Source organism: Diceros bicornis, chromosome 7 (genome assembly GCF_020826845.1).
Source record: "Diceros bicornis minor isolate mBicDic1 chromosome 7, mDicBic1.mat.cur, whole genome shotgun sequence".
NCBI classification, from domain to species: Eukaryota; Metazoa; Chordata; class Mammalia; order Perissodactyla; family Rhinocerotidae; genus Diceros; species Diceros bicornis.
Window position 1 is genome coordinate 14,162,973 of NC_080746.1, and position 27,052 is coordinate 14,190,024.

The 27,052-nt window shown below is 43.7% G+C and overlaps 1 long non-coding RNA gene across 1 annotated transcript in view; it reads right to left on the minus strand.

Moving 5' to 3' along the window:
• Positions 1–27,052, minus strand: part of LOC131408342 (uncharacterized) — an 83,330-nt gene that overhangs the window by 40,983 nt on the left and 15,295 nt on the right. The window contains exon 2 of the long non-coding RNA XR_009220755.1: positions 629–741. This is a non-coding gene — a long non-coding RNA (uncharacterized LOC131408342). The remainder of the gene's footprint in view (positions 1–628; positions 742–27,052) is intronic.

The following is a 27,052-nucleotide window of genomic DNA, read 5'->3' on the forward strand; positions in this document are numbered from 1 at the left end:
TAATAACCTTGTATAATGAGATGGATGTCTTCCCCTCCAAGTGACTCTCCAGTTTCTCTCCAGTGCCCCAGGCGTGGTCATTATGGAGATGGAGAGGGCGAGAGCCGCCAGAATTCAGCACTCACGATGTTCCAGCTCTCATCTAGTTGGCTTTTTTTAGATACAAAGCCGTAAGTGGAGTGAGGGTAGGTGGGTGGTCCTTTCGTAGACCTGTTATCAATAACCGCTTGCCAAAGCTGGCCTGCTTTGTCCTTTTATTTAAAAATAGTAAGAGGAGGAGGAGAGGTTGTGGGAGGTGGGTGGACAAGGGATATTTACCTTTTTTTTTCCCTTAAGCTTGAATCTAAGAATTTGCCTCCAGCTTTCTCTTTCCAACCAAGCAAGAAACCTTAAAAGTAAAATGAAAAGACAGCCCTATGACTTTAGTAAGATATTTCCAATTTGAAAACTACGCAGAGGGTGGAAAGGCAAATAATATTAGATTATAATTGGAGCAAAAGTATTTTTTGTTTTGTTTTGGGCATATGGTTTCTTGTCACCAGATTGTGCCAAGGCTTCACCCAAGATTCTCAAGAGTGTGTCCACCTAGTCTTTACCCGGCCCTATCGCTTTGTAGCTTCATGCTTACCATTTTGCACAGTACTTTGGTTAGCATCTCAGATCAGGCTCCCCAGGAAACAGACTCTGAGACGGAGATTTGACGGCAGGAGGTCAATTGGGGTGTCCTCTCAGAAACAGCACCTGTAAGGGAATAAAAGACGCAGTTGCAATAGGGGCCACAGGCAGCTCCAGAGCTGGAGTGGCCCCTCAGAGTTATCCTAAACTGGGATGGGGCTCAGGCTTCTGTAGCTCCACACAGACTGGTCACTGGATGTGGGCTGCTTCCAGTGTGGGAGACAGTGCCTTGGGCCAGGCAGTTCCCTGCAGCCAAGAGCAATTCCCAGAGAAGGATGGAGGTGTGAGCCAGAAACTGGGGGGAATAAGTGCCTTGGTCACGAAGTGGGAATCTGGGTAGTTGCTTTTTACTCCTCAGAATACAAGTTGATGAAGTCAGGCATCTTGTATGTTTGTGCTCCGTTTGTATCCCCAGTATCGAGAGCAGTAGTTGGCATATAATTGGTGCCGAAAGTATGGTTGTTGAAGTCATATTGAATGAGTTAACACCTTTTATTCTATGTACTTCCTTATTGTCTTAAACGTGTAGGAGAATGTCTTCAGGTGACACATTTTCCCCAGAAATATTTAAACAAGTATCTCCTAAGACCTAAGGACGTTCTCCTATGTAACTGTATTAAAATGATCACATTGGGGCCGGCCCCGTGGCTTAGCGGTTAAGTGCGCGAGCTCCGCTGCTGGCGGCCCGGGTTCGGATCCCGGGCGCGCACCGACATACCACTTCTCCAGCCATGCCGTGGCCGTGTCCCACATACAGCAACTAGAAGGATGTGCAACTATGACATACAACTATCTACTGGGGCTTTGGGGGAAAAATAAATAAATAAATAAAATTAAAATGATCACATTTAAGAAGTTGACATGGATAGAATGCTATGATTCAACATACCCTACAGTCAAAGTTTTCCAGTTGTCCTAATAATGTACTTTCAACTCTTTCTTTCTTTCTTTTTAAGTCCAGAATCTAATCTAAAATCACACATTGCATTTAGCAGTCATGTCTCTTTAGTATCTTTTAACCTAGAAAGTTCCTCAGCCTACTTTCATCTGTCACGACATTGATGTTTTTGGTACACTCAGACTAGTTCTTTTGCACGACGTCCCTCGGTTTGGGTTTTCTGATTGTTTCCTCACGGTACAGTCAGGTTAACCACTTTTGACAGGAACGCTCTGTATGTGATGTTGTGTTCTCCGGGATCACACCGGGAGGCAGATGATGCTGCCTGTCTCATTATCAGTGATGTGAAGTTGAATCATTTGGTTAAGGCAATGTCTGCCAGAGTTATCCATATCAAAAGTATCCTTTTTTCTTTGTACTTAATAGTCTGTAATGTGATACTAAGACTATGTGAGTATTCTGTTCCCCCAAAATTGTTCTCTCAATGATTTTAGCATCCATTGATGATTCTTTGCCTAAATCAAGTATTATTGTGATGGTTACAAAATAACATAACACTTTTAGAAATAAAAATATCTCACCTGGTTGGCAAACAATAGTTGTGGAATCTCTCTAGTTAGAAATTCTACATATTATAAAACCATCATAATGGTATATATCGTAGAATGCCTCATTAGAGGTACAACTCTGGCCTGGAAATGCTTCACCAAACTGGAGAGTTACTCTCCAAAGGTTTTACTGAATGAACTAGAGATGAGAAATAGAAACCCATGTTATTCTCAAGGTCAAACCAGAATTAGGCTCTAGTCAAAATGGAATCAGTCAAAGAATTCCATGTGTTATGGCCTAAGTGTGTATGTGGAGAGGCTGGGAAGACACCCATGATTACTTGGACCATGCATTATGTAAGATAGATGAAAAAGCTCGTTAGTGGAAGTGTAGGTGAGGAGACAAATATTCTCACCTCAATTTCTTTTCTAATTTAATTTTTTTCTGATTGCAAAAGTAATTGTTGTATAAATGTCAAATAATATTGAAATGAATCCTGCAAAAAGTAAAAGTACCCCTATAGGCTTACCCCACTGAGTTGTCAACTATTAATAGCACGGAGGTATATTCAGCCAGATTGTTCCTTATGCGTTTTCTAATTAGCTACCAATTTGTGCATTCATATTTCTATATACATATATACATAAATATTCATATTTACACATGTTAAAGGGCATAGCCTACATATACTTATATATTATCTATGTATAAACAATACGTAAATTGGTAGTAAGTAAACATATAAAGACAGGCTGACTTCCTAATTAAATTTCTTAATTTAATTATATTTTAAATTAATTTTTTTGCTTTTTAAGTTAAATTGTTAACCTTTTTATCAGGTATTTTTAGCTTAAAAAGTCATGCTGTTCTACAAGACTTGTAATGAAAACCAGCAGTTCCCTGCCCCACATCCCGCCAATCCCCAGTTCCTACTTCCCAAGCCATTCACTTTAGGTTCTTTTAGTTATCTGTTTCCGTGTTTCTAGATACCTTACTTGCACTGTTGTTTCTTGATTTTCAGGTTTAGACATTTCCTATTGACTTCCCACTGTGGAAATGAACATTTGGTTATCTTACACTCTTCTCCATCCCCTACATGCACGCATATATGCATGCACGCTTCCTTGCTCTTTGTTCTATAGCTAAACAAAATATACTTATAATCTTGGTTAGATTACAGTGTAATGTCCACATTGTAATGACTATGTAATTTTTGTTCACGTGGCTGTGCAGGGTACTTTGCTTTCATTTCTTTCCTTGTACAAATTTTGTTTTGCTTGATAAGAGTGTTCCTGTTCCTTCTTTGGCATACTCTTCCAACTACCTTGTACTAATGCATCCCCAAACTCTCAGCCAGCAGCATAAATCTCTTCTCATATTCGTTTATATCAGGTAACGCATCAGTTTCCTCTTCCTCTTGGTGATGTACCTTCCAGCCCCTCCATCCTCCTGGTTTCCCTCTAGATCTGCTGCACAGCAAGCATAATGGAATCTGAAATCTCCTTTTACCATAATTTTGGGGGCTCCCTTCTCCTATCTATGTTGTATCCCTGTTTACAAGATTCCATGTCTGTCTCTTTCTTGGTTTACTCCCTTATTTTGATGGAGAACATCCCCCAGAAGCTTTCCAAGAGAGGTGCACATGATGTAAATTTTTGGAGATCTTGCACAACTGTAACTTGCACATCATTTTTCAACCTTCAGTTCCATGATATGACCAATAGTTTTCCGGAATATAGAATTATAGATTGAAAATAACTTTCCTTTGTGATTTTTAAAGCATTGCCCTAATGTTTTCTTACCTCCAGTGTTACTATTCAGAATTCTAGCACCATTCTGATTTCTTGTTCTTTATATTCACCTGCTTTTTCCATCAGGGAGCTTTGACAGTGTTCTCTTCATCTCAGTGTTCTCTTCATCCCAGTGTTCTGAAATTTTACTCTGTTGTATCTTGGTGTGGATCATCTTTCACTGAGGACACCAGACACGGTTTGGGCACTCTCAGGATAGAAACTCATAGCCTGCAACTCTTCTCTTGAATTATTCCTTCGATCATTCCTCTCCCTCAGTTTTTTCTTTCTACAATGCCTGCTATTTGGATATTACACCTCTAGAAGTAATTTTCTGTTATTTTCCCCATCTTTTCTCTGCTATTTTCTACCTTCTGATTTGTATTTATTGTTATTCTGAGGCTGTTCTTCAAGTTTATCTTTGAACCCTTGTACTAAACTGTTCATTTCTTCTTTCGTGTTCTTAATTTCCAATAGCTCTTTTTCTTTTTCTACACATTCCCTTTTTTAGTCTCTGGGTACATTTTTTTTTCTTATTCCTCGGAGGATAATAACTAGTTTTTTCAAATTTTCTTGTGCTCCTGCATTGTTTCTATTGTCTCCACATTCCTCTTCCTCTTCTTGTTTGTATTAGTTAGCTATTGGCACAAAAATGCCACATAATAGGTCACCCCCAAACTCATTGGTTTATAGTAATAAGCGTTTATTTCTCACTCATGAGTCTTCATACAGCAGGTCTGTGGGTTGGCTGTTATGTCTCTGCTGTATGTGTTTCTTACTCTCCTGGGACCAACCAGCTATCCAGGATGTGTTCTCGTGTTGATGGCAAAAGCTCAGGAGGCCAGGCCCAGCATGGAAGCTCATTTCAATCCTTCATTCATGTCACATCCACAAACATCTCATTGATCAAAGCAAATCACATGACCAAATCCAACACGTTGGAATCGGGTTATACGTTTGTCCAAAATGGAAGAGAGAAAGGGTAAATATTTGCTGAATAACAAACCAAATTTTCATTATTCTTCTTGTGTTTGTTTTGGTTTCTGTCTTTCATGATAACTTTCCTAAAATGTTTGGCGAGCCTTGCCAGGTCTGCTCATACTTAAAAGTGAGGCCCAGAAAAAATGATTGAGAAGCTTTATGGGAATGGGCTGGACTTGTTGACTGGTGAACTGTGTAGGATAATCTGGCTGGGCTGTTTCATTGGGGGACCAATAAGTATCAGTGTATCTTGTCCCTTGAGCAGCTGTTTCTAAGAGAAGAATCTTCCGGTATCCTGCCTGGGTATAACATTGGCTTTCAGCAGTCTTGGAATCAAGCGGAAGAAGGGGCCTGGGGTCTCATTATTTTAGTAACATCCTTATTTTCAGTATGATTTTCTTGCCTCAGCTATGCCTGCTATTCTTGATTCCAGAATGTCTCTGGTTCAACCTCTTCAGAAAGTAAACCTTTAAACTTCTGCTAGTTGGTAGAGGAGAAGTCACCAGCAGAGCGGAGTTGAGGTGGGAATCGGGGTCTATCTGCTTCTTACATAGGCTTTCAACAAATGCTCCCATTTCTAGATCACCCTGGACACTCACCCTCAGAGGTACCTTGTGCCACTAAGTTCTGAACCATTCTGGAGCTCCATAGAATGAATGTACTTACTTCTGGGCTTCTCTCACTGCAAATTTAAGATTTTGCTTTACCTAGCACATGAAATTGGCCATCAACTTTCCAGTTTCCAAAATTTTATTCTGTCATTTCTTTTCCTATTCTCTCTCATATTGTCGTTTTGTGCTTTTTTCTATTCTGTTACTTTAGTTCAGGACAGAGGGGCACTAGCACAAATGTTTAATCTACCATATTTTACCAGAAGTCTCTCCACTTATTATTATTTTTTAATTAACCTATGTATCTAGACTATCTTTCCATATCAATGTGGAAATAACTTTTTGCTTGTTTTTGTTGTACATAACTCATTTAATCAATCCTCTATTTATGGACATTTGGATTATTTCCAACCTTTTTTTTTTTTTTTTTTTTTTTTTTGTGAGGAGATCAGCCCTGTGCTAACATCCGCCAATCCTCCTCTTTTTTTGCTGAGGAAGACGGCCCTGGGCTAACATCGGTGCCCATCTTCCTCCACTTTATATGGGACGCCGCCACAGCATGGCTTGCCAAGCAGTGCGTTGGTGCGCGCCCAGGATCCGAACCAGCGAACCCCGGGCCGCCGCAGCGGAGCGCGCGCACTTAACCGCTTGCGCCACCGGGCCGGCCCTATTTCCAACCTTTTGTTATTAAAATAATGCTATGGTGAACACATCTTTGAACATTGGTGGATATTTTTGAACAACTGGTCCAAGTAGCGTAATTGCTGGATGTGTATTTTAAGGTTCACTGCTTTCGGAAGTGTGTGTGCAGGAAGCAGCAGGTACCTGGGCTCTTGCAGGTTATGCCTGTACAGATTTGGCATCCTGGGGACTTGTCCAGCCTGTTCTCACTGAATCCTGATGCTGGGAAACAGCAGCCTTTTATTCATGATACAGATGGAGCCCTTGGGTCACAGTTACAGCAGAGTATTGATTCCAAGAACAGCAGAAGATGAGGCAGAGTCTACACTGCAGGAGTTAAAATCTTTTGTGGTGATGAGAGACACAGTGGCACTGAAGAGGAACCAGCTGTACTTTCCCTTTCTCCGAAGCTGGGCGCGAATAGGACGATTACGTGACAAGATGACAGTTCGTTCTGACTGTCTTTGTAGGCACCTCTGAACATACTTCTTACAGAATAAATGGAAGAAAAGAGAGACAGTACCAACTACCAAAGTCCTGATGAAGGCATGACTGCACGTCTCAAGTTAGGTGACAACCCCTGGGGGCCACTTGGGAATGACTGCTGGTCTCTCCTCCTTCCTTACCCAGTAATACAAACCTCACATGGCAGTAAGCTAGTGCATGAGCAACACCCCCTGACCTGTGCCCTCCCCCTGTCCACTTTGCAGCTGTCTGGCTGATCCCTGATGCATCTACCATTTGGGAACAAAAGTAGGTGATATTAAAATGTTTAAATCTATGCTTCAAATAGACAGGGCGGGAAAGAAGGTAAAATTCCTGTCTAAGGCATTGAGTATGAATTTCTCCTTTTGGTATTACATTTATTTCACTCCCAGCGTTGGTCACATGTCAAGTAGGGATAAAATGCGAGGACAAAACAGAAACAAAGCCACAAAGACAAAACAGAGAACCCAGCACCCAATACCTTCTGCTCAATGTTTTGTTTAATCCCACTTGGATCTACTTAACTTTGCTAAAGAGAATGATGATACAGCACTTGTGCATTTTAACAATACTGAGGGAATCTATCTGTGCTATATTTAAAACAGAAATCAGCCAAAGGAATCGGCATCATTTTTTGATCATTTTCAAGAGCCAAGAGCTTTACACGCATATCTCATTTGGATGCTCTCATCTCCTTGTGGTGGCTGTTGTTATCACACCCATTTATTTCCCCCATTTTATAGGTAGGCAACTGAAGCTAAAAGACGTTGAAGACATTACCCAAGGTCACAGGCTCATAAGTCACGGGATTTGATCCCAGGATTGTGACTCCTGAGCCCATGCTGTTTACTACAATACCTACTTTCATTTCTTCAAATTACCTTCCAGTCTATCCACATGCATGCACATATTTACAGTTATATTAAAGTGTACAAAGTGTTTTTTTTTTTTTGAGGAAGATTGGCCCTGAGCTAACATCTGTTGTCAATCTTCTTTCTTTTTTTTTCCTTTTTTCTCCCCAAAGCCCCAGTAGATAGTTGCATATCATAGTTGTACATCCTTCTAGTTGCTCTTTGTGGGACACCGCCTCAGCCTGGCTTGATGAGTGGTGCGTAGGTCCACGCCCAGGATCCGAACCGATGAACCACGAGCCACTGAAGCAGAGCACGAGAACTTAATTGCTATGCTACTGGGCCGGCCCCTGTACAAGTGTTTTGTATTTTGCTGTTTCTACTCCCACTTATCATATCAAATATGTTTCCATGTTTCCTTCATCAGCATAATTATAATTTGCATTTTAATAGGCTTATAATATTTCATTGAATTATCATAGCATCATTTACTAAACCATTTCCTTCTGTGGGAGTTTTATGTTTTCACTATTTTTGGTTAACATAGGCAACACTGTAATAAACTTCTTTGGGCTCTCGCTTTTGCTTTAAAAATATATATTTCCTTAGGATAAATTCCTAGCAGTGGGATTTCCCAAATACTATATTGCCTCTCAAAGTTACTAGCTTATAGTACTACTAGGAGTGAATTAGTAGACCAATTTCACTGTATTCTAAAATTAGCCTAATGGAGTACTTTAAAACAGGAATATAAAATAAATGGACTACTATTATGATTATTGTTGCAATAAAAATTATTACCAGAAATCAAATTGTCCTTGGAGCCTCTACCCCTCACTTCTCTGTGGCTCCCTTCCCTGTTGCTTTAACGTCCTCATCTGAAGTCGCAGTGATGAGTTGGCTCCATTACAGGACACCAGCCACACAGACACATACTGATAAAGGCAGTCCATTATTCAGATACCAACAGCTGGCACTAAAATTGCTCCTTCTCCTGCCTTCCCAATTTCTATCTCCCTCTCATTTACATCACAAAAGAAAAAGAGAGAACATTTTGGCTCCTACCTCCCCACTCCCTCATCAGTTTCCACAACTTACACAGTCTCCCTTCCAATGCTGACCCATCCTCTCCATGCCCAACACCACTACACGGATTCTGATCCTCGTCAGTACTCACCTGTACACAGGTTTTATAATAGGACTCCCTTCTCACCCTAATCCATCCTATACACGGCTCCCCCATGAACCTCCCTAAAGCACAGACTCTGATCATGTCATTTCTCTGTCTCAAAATCAGCACCCGTTTTCAATAGCCTCCAGAATGGCGTCCAACCTGTGGTATCTAGTGGACTCCAAAATGTGTGCCCTCCTCCTTCCCAGACTTGCTTCCCTCCACTTCTCCATCCAGTCCCCTGGATGCCTCATCAGTCCTTGGAACGTGGTCTCTCCAGGTCTAACAAGGTACCTCAGCTGGGCAGGAGCTACACGCAGAAGTTCGGGCCCCATCCTCCCCCACTATATTTATTTGTGTCTACTGCTTTGAATTGCTCTTAGGCTGGGGGAGCCTAGGAAAGTCTCTTAACGCATCTTTAAAGCCACCCATGAATATTATGACACAGGCTTTCAGCAGCTTTTCTGTCTCGAATCTTGCCAGCTCCCTTTCCCAGTCTAACCACTACACAGCTGCCAAAGTGATCTCTCTAACTGCAGGCTGGCTCACGTCCCTCCCCAGCTTCCCGCTGTCTCTGTAGGGTGTCAGGCAGGCCCTTTAGGAGCTGGTCCCTCTCTACCCCTGCAGGTTCATCATCCCAGAGCTCCATCCTTCTCATCCTGTCTCCAGCCCTCCGCCCCAGCCTCACACACCTCCTTTAAAGGTCCTTAAATGGAGGTGCTCTTGTGCACCTCTGGGCCATCCCATAGGCGCTGGCCTCTGCCTAGGGTGCCCTCTCATTCCTTCATTCTCCTGGCAGATTTCTATTCCACGGCTCAAGTCAAATGCCACCTCCTCTGGAAAGCCTTCTGAGACCTTCACAGACAGAGTTAGGCATCAGTGATTTCATGACACCGTGAACATTGGTTACATGGAACATGTTACATTGGTTGGAATCTGTCTCTCCGCTAGATACGAAGTCCTCTAGGGAAGGGACTGTATGTGATTCATTTTGCCTTTCCCAAGGCCTGGTATGGTCTCTGGCATAAAAGTGTGGCTATAGCCCTTCCTCCCCTAAGTGGGATGGGCCAACTCTCCAGCCCAGTAATCTCACGGGAGAATCCAACTCTGTAGAAGGGGAAGAGCTAGCTTGGAACAGAAGTGGACCCTGATCCCTGTACTTCCCTTTCCCTTGTCCCCATTAAGGAAAGGACTGGAAAGTTCTCCAGGAGCCTCTTGGTTCTGGATAGAAAGAAGAGGAGAGGAAGCACAGGCTGCCCCCATCACTGCGGAAGGAGAAGCTTGGGGACTTTGTCCAGGTCCACACATCTTCAGACTCAGGGGAAAAGGGAGGAGTAGGTGGGTGGGCAGGAAATTATCAAAACTGAGAGTTAATAACTGATTGTCTACTTTCAATGGCCTGCTTTTCAGTTTTGAAAACAAAGGTCTGCAGATCTGGAGAAAAGCTATGCCACGGGTGCCTGTGTTTCCCCGAAGCATTCAGCCACCTTATTTCTGAAAAAACTGAGGTTCTGTGAACACTGAAGAAGGGAGTACGCTGGTAACAAGCTATTGTCGTCCAGTTCAAACCCTCCTCTACACTCTTCTGTGTCACGCTGGGCCTGTGACACCGTAGACTCATTTCTCCTTTGCCAGAGGATCCCTGTTAATTACCACCAGTAGGGACACGAGAGGTAGACTGGAAGGCAAGGGGAGGGGGAGGCACCTTTCCAACCTTGCTTGCTTGCTATTCCTGCCAACATCGCTGCCACCATCCGTGCTTCTTCACCCAGCAGCAATTGCCTTCAGGATCAACTGGTTCCAGTTTCCAGGGGTCTTCCCCGTCCCTGAACCAGCCTCACGTGCCCCCTCAGATGTCCCTGCCCAGTCTGCCAGTGCTCGGACATCTGAGTCCTTGTCCTTCAGCCCTCCTCAGGGCGCCTGAGGTACCAGCGTCCACTGGGCAGCACAGCCCTCCTAGGAGGCCTGGATCCACCCTGTGAAGCTCCTGCTCTGGGCTTCTGAGTCTCAATAGCCTCAATCTCTCCCTGTTCCTCCGGCCAGAGGGGCAGCAACTGCTTCCTGTATTACTTCATTGCCTCTCTTGCTTTTTCAGTCTTCCAAACCCTGTAACCAGTTTCCCATATTACATGATCTCTGTTAAAGTAGCTGCTACGGTTGCTGTTTTCCTGACTGGACCCTGACTGCTGCAGGGAGAACTGCTGTTGGGAAGTTACCAATAATGTCAGGTTCGATTACCATTTTAGAGTCACCTCTGATCGTGGTGAATTATAATGATAATGATCACTATCATACACTGAATATCAGTGTATGTCGTATACCATATGACAAGCTTTGAGTGCATTATGAGATACTGCACATACAGGACAATGGCCAGACCACATGTGACAACAGAACTCCAACCAACAACCTCTGCAGCAACCAGCATGGGAAGCCAAACCACAGCCAGGGATGGGCCCAGAATGGGCAGGACTTGGTCGTTGACTGCCAGCTTCCCTAATTTTACCCCTGCTTCCAACTCAGGACCAATCAGAGAGAGCCAAATATGTTCCCCAAACCAATCACATAAGACGCCCCCACTTCTAGTTAGCCCACCTCCAGCTTCCCAGGCCAACAATCTCCAATCCGAGCACACCTGGAGCTTCCGCTTTTATCACTGCCTGCCTGTGAGTCTGTACCAAACTAAGTGAAGGTGGCCGGCTCCTGTGCTATAGCAAGCTCTGAATATGCAGGCTGTTCTCATTTGGTGATCTTTGTTTATTTCCACAATTAGGTTTCTCTCTTACTATCATCCAGCAAAGTAGACACAATTATGTCCATTTTACAGATGAGGAAACTGATACTCAGTGAGGCCAAATAATTCCCCTAAGTATATAACAATTAAAGGACAGATCCAGGATTCAAACCCAGGTACACCTGACTCCAAATCCTGAACTGGCCCTCTTACACCTCTACCATGCATTCCTCACCTAGTGTTTGTTGGCTCCCACTCTGATTGTATCTGAACAAGGCTGTCTCCCTCACCAGCCTGTGCCTTTCTCAAAGTTAGGAAGTGTACCTTGCAAGCTTTGTATTCTGAGCACCTACTCAAGGCATGATGCATGGTTGATGCTCCTAAATGTTGCTCAGAAATAGCACCGAGGAAACGCTCTGATTCTCCTTTCCCAGGCAGGTGGCTGAGAAACACTTTGAGAAGGAAATAAAATCAGTTGAGTGAAAGGTCGGATGTACTGAGCTCTCGCATTTTCTCCCTGGGCTGTAGTGTAGGCTGTGGACACAAACATGGAGGAGGGTACCGCCATCTGTGCATCAATGGGGCTTACAACCAGTGGGACCAGGGATCTGAAAGAAGCAAGAGCCAGGGCATCCTTGTGCTGTCCCTGCATGAGGTCAAAGCCAACAAAACTGTCCACGTCCAAAACTGTCATCGCAGTGACTTAGAATTTTGCAGCTATAGGAAGCAGGTGGTTGCTTCATTCGTCTCCTCCCCACATGCAAGTATCTCTTGTGCTGTTGTGAAAACACCTGTTTGAGGACCTGGAGAAGGCAGACCAAAGCCCTACCACCCCGCCCTGTCACTGAAATGCCAGGAGGACCTGCAGACACCCAGGCCGGCCAGCAGGTGGCACTAGTGCTGGGCTAATGCGGGCTCTGGCCTTCCGCCCACCCTTCCAGAGAGGCCACCACATTTATCAACAGAGGCCAGTAATGGGAGGTAAAGGGGCTGAAAATAGGGCTGCTCTTCTAATCCCACAGCGAGCCTTTTATGTGATTGTGACTTTCATCACGAATAGCGCATTTGTTCCGCACCGGAGGCCTGAATTAGCAGTGGTTTAAGAACTGAAACCAGCCTGACGTTTGGACTATGCTATGCAAGGTCACCAGGGCTCTCAGAGTGACCTGAGCAGTCTCCCAGCAGGATCCATGTAAATGAAGCTTTTCTTTGATTAGCTTCCTTCCGCTGCCCTGGGTTTTCAAAATTACGGGTTTTCTGAGGATCACAGTTTAATTACATAATTGTACAAAAATAATACTTAATAAAGTACTAAGCAAACAAAAATGACAGCAACATTTTCCAAGCTACTACCAGCTCCTGGAGGCAGCCTGCTACAGGCGAGAGTAGGCCTTGGAATTGAACTTGGGTTCCAATCGTAGATTCGCCTCTTCCTAACTTCACATCTTTGGGCAAGTTTTTCAATCTCTCCAAACCTATTTCCTTACCTATTAAAGCAGGATAGTAAGGTATACTTCATAGAATAGAGAGGGTTAAATGATGTGTGGCATCTGCAAATGCCGAATGTAGTAAATGAAAATGAAACCCCTTCCCCTGTCTACTGAATGGCAGGGCTTTGCATCCAGGAAGTGGGTACGCTGCCCTTCTGCAGCCTGCATGCTCAGGATTTCACTCCTTTGAAATCATTCCTCATCCAAAATTCCATTTTGGCTTGCAGGTTTTAGAACACAGCTACCTGGGCCAGAGATCTGTGTGGGACGGAGGGTTTTTGTTTTTAAACAAAATGCAGATTAAGGATAAATGCAGACCTCGGCAACAATGGTCTGTACTAGCACCTCCTCTGTGGCTTGCTTTCAAAAGCCCTGCGCTGTCCTGAAGACAAGCTCCCTGCTGAGGCAAAGGAGGATCAGCCAGCACCCTTCCTGCTTTAGCTTTATCACTTTAGACACGTGGATGTTGGGTTGTGGGTTTGGTCTGGTTTCAGGTGGGCAAAGTGGGAGGACAGGAGGTGGTTTTTAAATATCTGAGGCCTCTCTCCAGGCCTTCTGGAGCTCAGAATACACTACGATTTCTCGCCCTCTCCTAAACACACAGCCAGAAAGCCAGGTGGGAGCCAGGTGCTCTGGGTTTGGTGTGGGGCACAGAGGAAGGCACTTGACCTGGATTCTGCAGGCACAGGGTCAAGACCTGGCCGTGCTACTGTTGTATAATAATTTGTCTGCTCTTTGTCCAGGGTTCCTGGGACAGCGCTTCTAAAACTCTCGAAATTTCCCGAGTGATAGGAGTGTCTGTTATTTATGAGCCCCTTGGATCACACCTGTGTTTATGGTAATGAGATGGCTCAGGATGGAGGCTGGTCACCAGGAAGACCAACCATGTGACTAAAGGGTTGGGGCTTTGAGCCTTGGGAGGAGTGAAGAGCTGGAGATTGAGTTGTCAATCATGCCTATGTGATGATGAAACCTCAATAAAAGCTCTGGACACTGAAGCCCAGTGAGCTTCCTGGCTGGTGAACACACGGATGCGCCAGGAGGGTGAGGTGCTCTGATTCCACAAGGAGAGGACACAGAGCTCTGCATTCAGCACCCTCCCAGACCTTGCCCTACGTGTCTCTTCATTTGGTTGGTCCTGATTCATATGCTTTTAGAATAAAACTATAATTATAAGTATAGAATTTTCCTGAGTTTTCAGAGTTGCCTAACAAATTATCAAACCTGAGAGAGGCAATGGGAATCCCCCAGATTTGTAGCTAGTTGGTCAGAAGTGTGGGTGGCCTACGCCCCCACTTGCAGCTGACATCTAAGTGGGGGCAATCTTGTTGAGGATCACGGCTTTAACTTGTGGGGACTGCACTAACTCTGAGTGGTTAATGTAGAACTGAATTGCAGTTCACCAGTTGGTATCAGAATAGCTATTTACAGCTACCTGATCTCTGGCAAGTCACTCACCTCTGAGGTTCAGTTTCTTGTCTATAAAGTGAAGTTGGCTGTGAGAATTATTGTAACCGCTCACAATGAGACGGTATCAGTTAAAGTGCTTGGTAGACTGCCTGGTGCTATGTGTGTCCATTCCTGTTCCCACTGACTCACCTGGTGAGCTTACACAAGTCCAGCCTCCCTGGGCCTCAGTTTCCACGTCAGGAAGATGGGCCCCTCTGTTCCCATACCTCACAGAGTTTTTCTTGGGTCAAACTGAGATCATCAATGTGCAAAAGCTTTGGAAAATACTTCATCTTATTTTCAAAATAAAGTTTCTACCTTTTTTTCTAATTTCTAAATGCGTCACACAAAAACAGCCGAATTCATTTTCACTGAATTTGGAGTGTTGGGACAGGCAGACTTAAAAAGATAGGCCACAGGTAACAATGAAATTCACTCCAGAAGGCACCAGGGACGCCTCAAAGAGCTAGAGAGTCATCATCCCGACGAACACAAACTAAAGGACAACGAGAGGTCTTAGTGAGGGCCACACACAGGGTGCCACAGACACCAAGACGCCACATCAGGAGAAAAGAAGTAGGGGTTTTGACATGAGCCCCAAGAGGGGCAGGCAATTAAAAATTACAAGTGCTGATTTGCAGTGGATTTATTTTTCACATGATGGTTAATGATTCTTTCCAGTAACTCTGGGTAGGCCGGCTAGTAGATAGATGTGAATCTGATACAGTTATAGATTCAGATAGCTAGGTTATAGAGATCTAGATGAGAGATTTTTGAAAATTATGAGACTCTTATGAATAAATTCCTTTCCTTCCTCACTTCAATGTGTTTCCTCTAATCAGCCAGGATGGGGGGTATGGAGGTGCCTCTCTTCAGTTCAATATGATGGAGCAGAATTGAAATAGGCTGGTTTGTGCCCAAGTTTTGTGTTGGGACCTCAGCACATGCAAGGTGGAAATCCTCTTCTACCCCCACCATCTGCTCCCCGTCTGGTGGGAACTTGGATCCGTTTCCAATCTGAGTGGGATCCTAACAGAGGCCACTCCCCATGCTGTTGCCCTAATGAGAAACCTGGGGGTCACTCTGTCCCTCACCCCCTACTTCCAATCTACTAACAAGTTCGGCTCCTTCTATCTCTAAAAGATATTTGTCAAATCCTTTTTCTCTTCTCCAACCCTTCGGCTCTGAACCTTGTTCAGGGCCAGGCAGGCCTGAATCTGTGGGTGTACCTCCAGCTAGACACAGATTTGTTCAGGATATTGGAGGGCTGAGACCACAGCTGGGCGGCGGGGGGGCATCAGTGACCTCAGCTTGAAGGACTGAGGGAAGCAAAAGCTACCAACGTCCCTGTCTCTTTGCCAAACATCTTGGTAAAGTGAGAGGCTACGGTAAACTCTTGTGTGACCCTCAGATTTTGTACCAGTTGTATTCAGAGCAGTATAACCTTTGCTTTATATCCAGTTATCCCTAAATCCTTTTCAAAGAATGTCACTATCCCTAGACTTTTGGCCTGAAGCCATCAAAGAGTAGATTAGGACTCACTAGGTGAAGGGTATGAGTGTTGTGGGGAGGAGATGGGAGAGAAAATACTGGAACCTAAGGCCTGCTGTCATCGCCATGACAACTGCAACAACTCAGGCTCCACCCATTTGAATCACGTGACTCTGAATGGAAGGCAGTTAATTGAAGGGTTTAACCTAACATCTTTGCAATTACAGTGATTATCTGAGCCACTTGCTAGAGAGTCAAAATGACATAGCAGAGGAGCTCAGGCCTGAGGTATACTCTCAAAATACGCACTACTCCACGAATATGAGTGAGAGGATAGAAATAGACTGGGGATGGGGCAGTCTTCTGAAAGAACCAGAAGACAAAAGGACATGATGAGTAGGGGAGGGAAAGAGAGCAGGATACAGCTCATTGGACCAAGATTCCACTTGATCCAAACAATAGGGACATTCATTTGTGCCCTCAAGTGTTCCACAAACCTGTCTTGAGCATCTAATAGATGCCTTGCCCTAAGCTAGGCACTGGTGACACAAAAACAGATAAAATAATCTCTGTCGCTCAAGTATTGTTTGGAGGAGAAGACAAATATGAAAAGAGATTGAGAAGCAAGATGGAAGAGTCAGGAACCATCAATAGCTCAGTTCCCATATTTGGGACCAGTACCACTACTTGGTACTTTTCCTATTTGGTAATTTATTTAATCCTCGTAACATCTTAGTGAAATAATTATTATACCCCCATTTTATAGATGAAGTAACTGATGGTGAGACGTTAAATGACCTGTCCAAGCCACACAGCTATTAAGTGGCAGAGCTAGGATTCAAACAGGGGTCTTCATTTCCAAAACCTGTGTTCCCTTCACAATTCCCTTCTCCCTCCAATATATTAAAAATCCCCACTCAGCTTAATTCCATCTGCCCAGAAGGCTCTGCCATGTCATTGGTCTTCATCTTCATCCTCTTATTCCCAGGCACATCTTACAAATTGTCATCCGTTTTCGTTTCCATGCATAGGCAATGCAGATTTGTTAGTTAGAAAGAGGCCAAAACCATTCTCCAAATAAAAAAAAATGTTTACCTCCACAAAGGTTTAGAATGAGGAAAAAATAGCCAAAATAACATTATAATGTAAATAATGAAGTTGACTGAAGAATAAACCAGCCATCTTCTGACGAGTGAGCCCTCCATTCTGAAAGAAAGCTAACCTGCCATCTGTCCTATATTTGGGAAACCTGGGCTACTTGCTGTAACCTAAATAGAAGCTCTCTGGAAACCTGCAGCAATTCCTGCTCACAAGAAATCAAGTCAAGGAAGAGGTTGCAACTGAGACAGTGCAAGTTGAATTCTGGGATGTGAAAGAGACAGTGCGAGGCTAACTCAGAATGGAGAAAACTGCAGAGTGACGAAGAGAGGAAGGGTGAGACAGGGAAGAGACAGAGAGGGAAAGAAAGAGAGAAAAAGGGAAAGGAAGGGAGGAAGGAAAGAAAGAAAACAGGGAGGGAGCGATGGAGGAAAGGAGGGAGTGACGAGTATTATTTTAAAGCCCAAAGCAAGGATTGAGTAGTTACCTTCTATTTTTCTGTATAATCCAAGTTTTTCTAGTGGTTTATGAGGAGAAGGTAGTGCCACAGTGTCAGATTAATCTTCAAGTTAATTGTTTGGGGACAGTAGGAACCAATGCTCTTCCCAAAGAATTTATTAACAATAGCACAGGACAAACTATTTCTTCTGTGATGTTTTTTTCCTTTTAAAAAAGGACACGTTCTACTGTGCTGTTCTGATGGCCAGTCTCTTAAAATACTCCCTAAAAATCTGTTTGCCAGATGACTGGGTTTGTATGGTGCCCCCAGGTAGAATTCTGAGACAAGTTGGGGATCTCTTCCATGGGGGCTAAAGCAGGACAGGGGTGATCTGCCCACTCAAGTGAGTGTCCACTGTGAGCAGAACCTGTCTTGGGAGCCTGAGGGAAATGTAGGGAAAGATCAGACACAGGCCCAGCCCTCAAGGAACTCCCAGGGCCAACAGGAGAGCTGTGACACACAGTTAGAGTCAGGCAGTCAAGTGGGAGTGGTGCCCTTCACTGAGACAGGGAGCACAGGGAAGATGAGCAGGTCTGGAGGAGATGCGATGAACAATGAGTCCCAGTTTAGTCAAGTTGAGCTTAGGGGATCACTAAACAAAGTGGAGATGCCCAGTAGGTGGTCAGATAAATAGGTCTGGAGCTCAAGAGAGAAATCTGGCTGGAGATGAACACTGAAGCCACAGGAATGAATTGTCTGTGGAATGAGAAAAGAAGGCAGCTTGGGAAACAGTTTATTTCTATTTGAATGAACGACCGAATATGTGATTATATACTGAATATATAAATGGGAGTGTTGGGAGTTAAAGGTATAACAATAAGGTAAGTTGGTACCAGATTGCAATAGTCCAGGCGTCAAGGTGGCAGGGTTCCAGGCTCCCCTCTCCACTCTGGGTATTCTCTGAACAATTTCTACCTTGTCAATGTCCTGCTAAATATACTGCCAAGAAGTGAATGCAATATGATCAGCATAGAGGGGATGACAACATTCCCTCTCTCAATCTAGATGCATATACTCCCGTTAACGCAGCTCAAACTTATATTAAGCTCTCTGGCTACCACATCACCCTGATGATGCACAAGGGATTTACTACCTGTATTAGTTTCCTATGGCTGCCACAAGAACGTATCACAAACTGGGTGGCTTAAAACAACACGAATATATTCCCTCACAGTTTTGGAGTCTGGAAGTCCCAAATCAAAGTGTTGGCAGGGCCATGCTCTCTCTGAAACCTGCAGAGGAGAACCCTTCCTGGCCTCTTCCTAGCTTGGGGGGGCGGCCGTCCATCCGTGGCGTTCCTTGGCTTGCGGCTGCCTCGCTCCAGCCTCTGCCTCTGTCATCATACGACGTTCTCCCTGTGTCTCTCTGTCCAAATCCCCCCTTCTTATGAGGTCACCAGTCATACTGGGTTAGGGCCCACCCTAATGACCTCACCTTGACTTGATTACCTCTGCAAAGACCCTATTTTCAAATAGGGTCACATTCACAGGTATCCGTGGTTAGAACCTGAACATATCTTTTTAGGGGATACAATTCAACCCATAACACCATAACATCACTGGATAAAAACTCCCTCCAAGTCTTTTATCCCCCGTGCTGCTGTATCCTTCCCAAGCCTCATGCAATCACTGAACTACCAGTCTCAATCTCCCTCGAGTGCGGAGAAAGAAGGACCCAGCACTACGTGACAAGGACGCTGCTGAGAATGTGAACGCCCAGCATTTCTCCAGCAGGGAGTTTCACAGCTTCAAAGGGGAATCAGAGGAAACGTGACTCATTCACACTCACTCCTCAGGTTCCCAGCTTTCCGTTCCTCTCCCTACGCCTCTGCCTTCCCCTCCTCTCTCGTCTTTCTCCCTTCGCACATATGCTCAAGTGAGTGCATGCTCACACTCACACTCACACACACGCACACGCATGCACCATCCTGCCTGAGCAATTACAAATACAAAGGAGACAGCGTGAGGAAGTCAAACAAAGGAAACCCTGAGAAGCAGGTGGACAACCATGCGTGTTTGAATTTCCAATGCAAAGAAAGCACTGGAAACTGGTGATGAGAAGGTGCTGCTGCCAGAGGTCTAATGCCATGACTACACGGAGCTCTTTTTCTCAACATCAAAAGAGTAATAGAGCTTCCCGGAGAAAAAGCTTCCCAAAAACCGAACAAGCCATCAATTGGTTCCACCGTATCAGATTGATTATTTTCCAAAACCCAGGCTTGTGCCTGAACACAAAGTAGGTTGCTTAAGTCAAAATATTATTCTATTCCTTGCCCTCCGTTTTGAAGAAATGAGGATGTCAGCAAGGGAGTTGTTCGGTTGATGAGACGTTTGCAGACACTTGGTCCGTTAAACAAACAAATCCAACATTGAACACTCTCAAAATTATTCAGAGCACACGGTCTTGCTATGAAAAATAGTAATATTTGCTACAAATAAATACATTTAAAAAGTTAGGAAGACTCCCCTCAAACAAAAGCAACAGTGAAAGGCAAATATCTCTGATTCCCCTTTTCCTCCCTAAAGCCAGTTCAGCTGCCAGTCCCACGAGCTCTTCCTGCACCGCGCGTCCAGGGTTCCTCCACTTCTCGCACCCCGACTGCTGGCACCCGTATCCACGCCATCATCACATCTGTGTGACTGCGACAAAGTCTCCGCCCTGCCCCCTCACTCCCTTACGCACCATTTGCTGGAAAGCAGCCAGAATGACCTTTTAATAATGTAAATGAGATCGTGTTACTCCCATAAAATCCTTCAATTGCTTCCAGTCACATCCACGGCAAGAACCAAATTGACCACGGCCTCGCTACCTCCCTGTCCCTCTTGTTCTCTCTGCTACGACCTCAACAGCCTTCATTTAGATCCTCAGGTGCAGCAAGCCTACTCATGCGGTAGAGTATTTGCACTTGCTGTTCCTTCTGCCCAGAAGGCTTTTCCTTTCCTTGACATGTTTCTGGCTCCTTTTCATTATTAGTTTCCAAATTAAACATCATGTACTCAGAGGAGCCTTTCTCTACAGCCCCTACTAAAATAGTCACTTCCCCCATCCCCTTGTTTTCTTTACTTCAAAGTGCTTACCAAAATCCAAAACTATTTGCTTTAGATTCACTTCCCTCCATGTTTCTCTTCCCTCCATGAAAGCAGAAACCTCATCTATTCTTTTGAAATCACTGAATCCCTAGAATCTAGAACAGCACCCGACACAGCATAAGTGCTGAATGTTTGTTGAGTGAATGAATGAAAAAATATTTTAACTTTTATAGCAGACCTAGGGTTAGTAACTCTAATGTGTAAGCATCTTTATTAATCAGCCAGAAAAATACAAGCAGGGCCAAGGAAGGCTGCAGACGCTACCAGCCTGGATCTGAGAAAACATTCTCAGTCCAGCCAATAATACTTAGACATAGCCTTTTTCTTTCTCTGCCATTGAAAATGAAGAAGGATGCTAAGAAGCCAAAGGGAAAGGGGAGTTGAGCCTCCAGATGGGATTGATAATAAAGAAGAGGTCAAAAAAGGAGGAAGAAGGCCTATGTGACTTAGAAGGTGTTAAAATGACCAGGCTGAACAATCCAAGGAGAGGGGCTGTCTCATCTCGTGATAAGCACAGCTGGTCCCAGTGAGCAAAGTCCAAGGAATAAATCAGCATTGTCTGCTTTCTATCATTGTCTAATCTCCCTTCTCCTCCCCTCTTCTCTCTCTGTTTTCTTGTTCCTGGAAGAAATGAATAGAATTAAAGTGGAACCAGGGAAGAGAAAAGTGAGGAAGTAGGGATATTGAGCAGGAGTATATGGAATGATACACAACAGAATATCTATTTGGTAAGTGATTGTGGGTGTAATTTTTTTATTTTTCTTAAACAAACATATTACCTGGATACTTTTTCAAATTTTAAAAATATTTCTATTTTAAAATATGAACTTTTAAGTTTATATTTAAAGCATCCCACCAGTTGTGCCAAATGTCACTTATCCCTAGTAACCATCACCTGATCCATACAGCTGGCATCCCACCATTCTGGTGATAATATTTGTATCTCCCCAAATCAGCATGGGGTTGATGAAAAGTCAAATGGCAATATAAGCTCAGAGCAGGAGAAAGGAGGAAGAATAGAAAGGCAAGCCTCAGATATTTCACCAATGACCCTGAGGAAGTTGGAGCTAAGCAAGTTAGAGACTCCTTGCTCCCAACGGGAGGCAGTGAGACCGGTTGCCCACAAGGGAGCAGAATCCACCAATTGCAAGCTCGGCAAATTGAGTGGCTGTGGTGCCTGAGTAGCTATAACAGAGACGTTCTGAGACTGAGATCTCTAGCCATTGATTAATTTAAGAGTCTGTTTTGCTAGCATTTTGACCGCAAATAGTGAAAGGTCAGAACTAGGTGCCCGTTTTTAGAAGTAGCTTCTCATATGAGGCTGACAGTACTTAGCGTCAACTCTTTGATGACCTCCCTGCCCATCACACACAAAACCCACAGTCCTGTTTCAGAGCCATAGATAGGAAGGTGGTCAGATGACCTAGATTTAAAAATCATCTGAATAGAGGGTGGCCTTTCTGTCCTAGTGACATCTTAGCCCCACCACCCTGTCCCCAAAGGAAGAGAGTCCCCCCAAAGATACAGAAGCCCATCTGGAGGCACCAGGGCTGTGACTTTTGAGGCCAGAGTTCAGGACCACCTCAAATTTTCAGATCTCAACAGACCTGAGAATCAAACTCTATTTATTCCTAAATCCCTGGTCCCCAAGACTTAGCTTGACAAAGAAAGAGAACAAATAATGTGACCAGATACTGAAGACCAAATCTAAATAATTTACTCTCCAATTCCACGTCCATGATGCATTTCCTTTAGCTATATTTGTGAATAATAAAGATTAACACCCTGCCACATCACCAGCACCCCACACGCACACACATGTGCACATACCCACCTCTTCCTTGGTTGTAAACCCACAAACACACCATGCTGGCGTCATCTAGCATGGTTCTCAAACCAGTGTGCAACAGAATCACCTGGAAGGTTGTTAGAACAGACTGTTGGGCCCCTCCCCTGGCGTTCCTGACTCAGTGGGACTGAGGTGGATGCTGATGCTGCAGGTTGGGGGACCGCACTTTGAGAACCACTGTTATCATTAACACGGTACAGAGGGATTTGTCTCGCTCTCCATTCACTGCATTGCCCTTAAGCACTAGAATGCTCAGAAACAAATACCCACCAAATTAGGAAAAGAAAGTAATGTTACTGAGAATACTGTATGCTGGATGTTTTACATTCATTATCTCATTTTTTTAAATCTGCACAAATTCCTGGAAAGTAGGTATTATTATCCCTACTTGTAAATGAGAAAACAAAGGCTCCAGGTGGTTGTTTGACCAAGGTCATCGCCTAGCTAGTGTTGGAGCCCGCATTTGATCTGGCTTCAAAGTTCATGCTGAATATTCTCTCTCTCACATGAAAAGCGGATGAACTGAAATGAACAAAGGTATAAAAATAAGCGGTTTTTAAGCAAAAGCAAAAAAGCAAGCAGTGGAGGAAAGGTTTACAGTCGCAGTTGGTATCAGAGGTAGACGTGCGGCTGCCCCGGCGCCCCGTGAAAGACACAGCTCTTGGAAGAGAGGGACCAGGCTCAGCAAGGAGCTCACCGATGTTTAAGACAAAGCAGTTGCTAGAGGTCATCACTGCCTCGTAGAACAGAACACTCTACATTATTCAGAACAGAAAGTAGTTTCTATTTCTGCATTCTGAGGAGAAGCGATATTCGTATAAAAGGGTGTTGAGGATGTTTGTTAAAAAGCTTTTTACGGATCAGAAATCCCCAAGCCGGAGACTTGATGAATTTAAAAAGTAGAAAAACAAAATGTGATGAAATGCTTAAATGCCCGAGAAACTGATTAACACCCCTCACAGCTCTCAGGTTTCTGCCTCGAAATGGAAGTGTTTGCTTCCTTAAGCATTCTCTTTCTGTTTTATCAGGCAAACAGTAAGCATTTTGATTCTGAGTTTTTTAATTGTGTGTGTGTGGCAGGGGGGAGAGTTTGTATTCAAAGTAATGCACTGTCAGGAAATATACCTTTTGCACAAAATAATATTGATACTCAAAACAGACTCATAATTGGAGAACAGTTAAACAGATTTTCATTAATAGCAATAAACAGTGTGAAAAAAATCTAATTTCAGCATATTAGGTAACACACAATTTAATCCAACCAATGGAGCTTCCTCTGCAAACAAAGAATTACCTTCAAGAAACTTGCAATTTAATCGAAGTAGTATGATAGACACATTAATAATTATGATAACTGTTATGGACTTGTGTCCCCTCAAAATTCATATGTTGAAATCCTAACCTCCAGTGTGATGGTATTTGGAGGTGGCACCTTTGCGAGGTAATTAGGTCATGAGAGTGGAGTCCTGATGAATGGGATTAGTGCCCTTTAAGAAGAAACACAAGAGAGATTTTTCTCTTCACCACGTGGGGATACAATGAGAAGATGGCTGTCTACAGACCGAAAAACAGGTCCTCACTGGATCCAGCCACTGGATCTTCTAGCACCTTATCTTGGACTTCCCAGCCTCCAGAACCGTGAGAAATAAATGTGTGTTGCTTAAGCCACCCAGTTTATGATATCTTGTTATAACAGCTCAAACTGACTAAGATAGTAACTGTGATCCAATTGGGAAGGAAGGAAGCCCCAAGAACTGCTTCTTTCTTTATAACTCCTCTCACGTGTCTCTTTCTAGCCCCGCCCTGGCTTATTCTCCGCCAGCTGCCGTATAAACTATTCCAACTCTCCTAATGGCCTTGTTGCCCTGGACGCTGGTCTACCCAACACACTGCTACCAGGTTTATCCTCCTCAATTAAAGGCAACTTGGTGCTCCCACTCAAAGTCTTTCCACAGATCTTAGTTGCCTGCCAACTACATGATCCTGGCTATCCAAGTCCTCCACAATTCAGCTGCAAAGCACTGTACCACATTCCCCCCACCACTCTTCTCTGTAAGCCCTCAACTCCAGTCAAGTTGAGGTACGCTCACTGTCCCTGAACACACAGCAAAGCCTCCCACTTAAAACCTGATGACACTAACTGTACACTTGTTTAATATTTTGCATATGCCTTGAGATATTATTTACTTCGGTGTGTCTGTCTCGTGACTTGTCACAATTCCTAACTACTTGTCTTCATGTCCTCAGTCCTCAGCAGAGGCTGGGTATACAGTAGGCTCTCAATAAACCCAGCTACCTTTGACTAGGACTTGCATTAAAGATAGCAATTCTCATTTACAATGAGCCATACTTAAGTCCATCCAAGATAAACCTGAATGTACAAAGTCATATCGGAATCTCTTGGAGTGACATAAAATGACAGTCAAGAGTTCAGACACCTACAGACTTTTCAAGTGGACACATCTGTTGTTCTCTAATAGGATAATTGCCTTGGTCCTTTCAAAGTCAATGTTAAGTGTCACACAACAATCTCACGTCTGGGTAAGCACCCTTTCAGTCTACTTATATTTATTTCTTAGGTTAGGAAGGCATGGCCGTCTACAAAGGGGACCAAGCTAGGAATCCTAGATGCTTCTTGGCAGTAGACTTCTCTGAAACAGCTTTAACCAATTGGGTGTGAAAAGCCTTCTGACAATTTTGCTAGACTCTTCAGACTAATTAGCAGTTTTTCAACACAGACCTCATCTCAAATGCGCAGTCTGATTATAAGGCTTATTTCTCCTTTGCGTCTTGATCTGTCCTGCTTGGGCCAATTAGCTGCTTTTTTCTAACTTGAACAAAGGTAAAGTAAGATAGTTAATTTCTTCTGATCTATAAACATAGTTTTTGGTTATTGTTTAGGATTGATGACAACACATTAAAATAACAATGCGTGTAAATTGTAAAATGCTTCTCTCATTCCTCTCCCTCATCACCCTTTTATTCACCAAAATGGCTTATTAGCCATTCAATTCTGTTCAGGAAATGACTACGTTTAATGAAGTGTTACTCTGAGAACAACACCACCACAGCACCGGCAAAGTGCATAGGCAGGTCCCACCAGCAAACACCACTCACCAACAATAGCTGTATATAGAAAATATATTATTTATTTAAGAGCTGATGAGCTAAAGAAAACTGCAGCTGTTAATGAGTACTTTTGCCTATAATTAATTTTTAACTTGGCAAAATGAGAGAATCACTATCATGCCGGGTTTCTGGAGTACAAAACAGTTGAATGATTCAGAGAGGAATTGCTCAGAATTGCTGGCTGTGGAGACTGGTGGATGAGTCCCCATGGATTTTCAGAATTTGAAATTTAGTGTTTAGATAATTTTAGATTTCAGTATTTTAGTATTTCAGGATGTTCTCATTTTAGAGGTCTTGCTTTTACATGAGTATTTCTCAACTCGTCGGAGACAAAACCTCACTCACGAGTATAATCAGTAGAGTCAGCGACTCAGCTCTCTCCTGCCGCCTACTACTTCCGGTGCCTCAGCATGTGTACTTCCCAAATTAAGAACTTCCAAAATCTGCTGAAAAATCATCAATGCTGCCGTCTGCATCCCAGCCTACTGCTTAAAGCCCAAACCCTTCTCCAGACATTTAAGCCCTCCAACAGGTGACCTGACCAGGAACCTAACTCTCCCACGTCATCTCCCATCACTCCCTGTATGTCCCAATTAGACAGTCCTATCCCCTGTCCCACATACTTGTTTTGATCACTTTTGACAGTCACTATAAAGCTAACAAGCAATTATTGATCACCCATCATGTATTAGACGTTACCTCAGACATTTCATACTACGTCCATTTAATCCTCATGACAGCGCAACAAGGTATTTTTCAAATAAGGAATGAGATTCAGGAACTTATAACATAATAGTAGGTGTTGAGTTATCTGTGACTCTACAACTTCAAGTCTTCCCGTTACATATTGTCCCCCTGCTCTTGGTGTATCTATCTTCTTGCTCAGTTTCACCTCTACAAAATCTACTCACGCTCAAGGCCCAGAACTAACTCTGCCTCCTTCTGAAGCCTTCTCCTTACTCTTTAGAGACATCACCCTACTTGGAATTCACAGTACTTACTGATACTTTAGTTCTCTACATAGGGTCTTGAATTACTTATGTATTTCATGCACGCGTGCAGTATTTCTCCAACTCGACTGAAAGCTCCTTAAAGCAGGTGTCATGAATGGCCAGTGGTGTTTACTCAGTGCAATGCACAGAGTAGGTGCTGAATAATTATCTGCTAAGGAACATGACACTACTAGATGTGTCTAATACCATTCTTGCTGCAGTCTGGCTCCTGCAATTGAACTAATTCGGGAAAACATCTAGCTAGCTCACAAGAAAGCTGACAGGTGCTCAACAAGCAAATGGAGTTTTCGGGAAAGGATAAACAGGAAGAGTCAAGGTTTGGAGGTGCCTTCGAGGCTTATACTATCTTTGATGATGATTATAAAGGATAAAAAGTAAAAAGAGATCTATGATTGTAATTAAATGCTAAATGGAGATTTGAACAAGAGCAATGTGACCGTAAGATTGGCCAAATGCTCCCAGGAAAGTGCCCATAAAAATGACTGTCTCTGACAGCATCAATCTCACTTGCCTGCAAA